The sequence below is a fragment of the Corvus brachyrhynchos genome, unplaced genomic scaffold (genome assembly GCF_000691975.1).
Source record: "Corvus brachyrhynchos isolate BGI_N302 unplaced genomic scaffold, ASM69197v1 scaffold369, whole genome shotgun sequence".
In the NCBI taxonomy this organism is placed as follows: Eukaryota; Metazoa; Chordata; class Aves; order Passeriformes; family Corvidae; genus Corvus; species Corvus brachyrhynchos.
The window spans coordinates 598,048-599,640 of NW_008246055.1; positions in this window are offsets into that span (position 1 = coordinate 598,048).

The following is a 1,593-nucleotide window of genomic DNA, read 5'->3' on the forward strand; positions in this document are numbered from 1 at the left end:
GAACAGGGGGGGACCTCCTCCCCTTGCCTGGGAGAGGAAAGGGAAGGAGCAGGGGCCTGGAAGGAGCAGAGTTGGATGCAAAGTGGGGAGGGCTGGAGTTGCACAGCTGTTGTGTGGGAAGCCTCACAGCCAGGGGCACGGGGATGTGTGATGTCCTGATGCAACACACTCCTCACAGAAGATTTGGGGTTGGGAGGGACCCCTGGAGATCACACAGTCCAACCCCCTACCCAGGCAGGGTCACCTGGAGCAGGTGACACTGGAACACATCCAGGTGGGTTTCGAATGTCTTGAGAGAGGAGAAGCTCCAGACCCTCCCTGGGCAGCTGTTCCAGGGCTCTGCCACCCTCCATGGAAAGAAGTTCTTCCTACTGTTGAGGTGGAACTTCATGTGTTTTTGTTTTATGGTCATTACTCCTCCTGTCCCTGAGCTCCACTAAAAAGTCTGGCACCATCCTCTTGGCACCTGCCTTGGAGATGTTTGTACGGATTGATGGGATCCCCTCTCAGTCTTCTCTTCTCCAGACTGACCAGGCACAGCCCCCCAGTCTCTCCTCACAAGGAGGTGCTCCAGACCCCTCATCATCTTTGTGGCCTCTGCTGCACAACATTCCTTGAAGAATGGCACTTGCAAGGTGGTTGCCTCTTTTCACTTTCTCCTTCTCTCCCTGGGTGGTTTCATGGACACATCCCAATGTTTTCTTTCTGAACAGGCTGTTGAGCCTTCAGATGCTCTCCTGCTCTTCCCCACAGTCAAGGAATGGGAGTAGAAAGCAGCAGGCTCTGTCTGTGGCAGTTTTTAAGGCTTCCATCTCAGTGCTGGGGCTGTGGGAGCCATGGTGGCTCTTTGAGGTGGTGTGACGAGGTGTGGGGTGAGGGGCAGCCAGGGCACTCAACCCCGGCAGCAGCAGGATTCAGGGTTAGCCCTGGTAGGTCTCCTTGCACTGGTGCAGAGGGCTGGTGAAGGGGTTTTCTCTGTTGGCGCTCGCTCTGGCATGTGCACCATGGCACAGGTGAGGGAGGGGAATCCCCAAAGCACCTGAGCTCAGCCCTGCTCTCTCCCGTCATGGAAGCTGGGAGAGGCATTGTTTCGCTTGTAGCATCCCTTTCCTCCAGTATTTAATGAGCAAAGCAGGTGGGAATCCCGGAGGGCTGGGGCACAGACCTGTGTCACCCAGCACTGCCAGACATGGGCACTGCCAGTACCCAGGCACAGAGACCCCTGTACGTGTACGTGCACCCCCCTTTGTGCCAGGCACCCGCCTGAACCCAGGTGAGCACCTCTAGTGCTTGCTAACCCCTCTGCACTGGTATCATGGAATCAGGGAATCACTCAGGTTGGAAAATCGCTCTAGGATCATGGAGTCCAACCATTCATCCAGCACTGCCAGGGCCACCACTAACCCATGCTCCCAAGTGCCACATCACATGGCTCTTAAATCTCTCCAAGCTGCCCTGGGCAGCTGTGCCAGTGCCTGACCACCCTTCCCATGAAGAAATTTCTCCAATATCCAACCTAAACCTCCCCTGGCACAGCTTGAGGCTGTTTCCCCTTGTCCTGTCCCTGTTCCCTGGCAGCAGAGCCCGACCCCC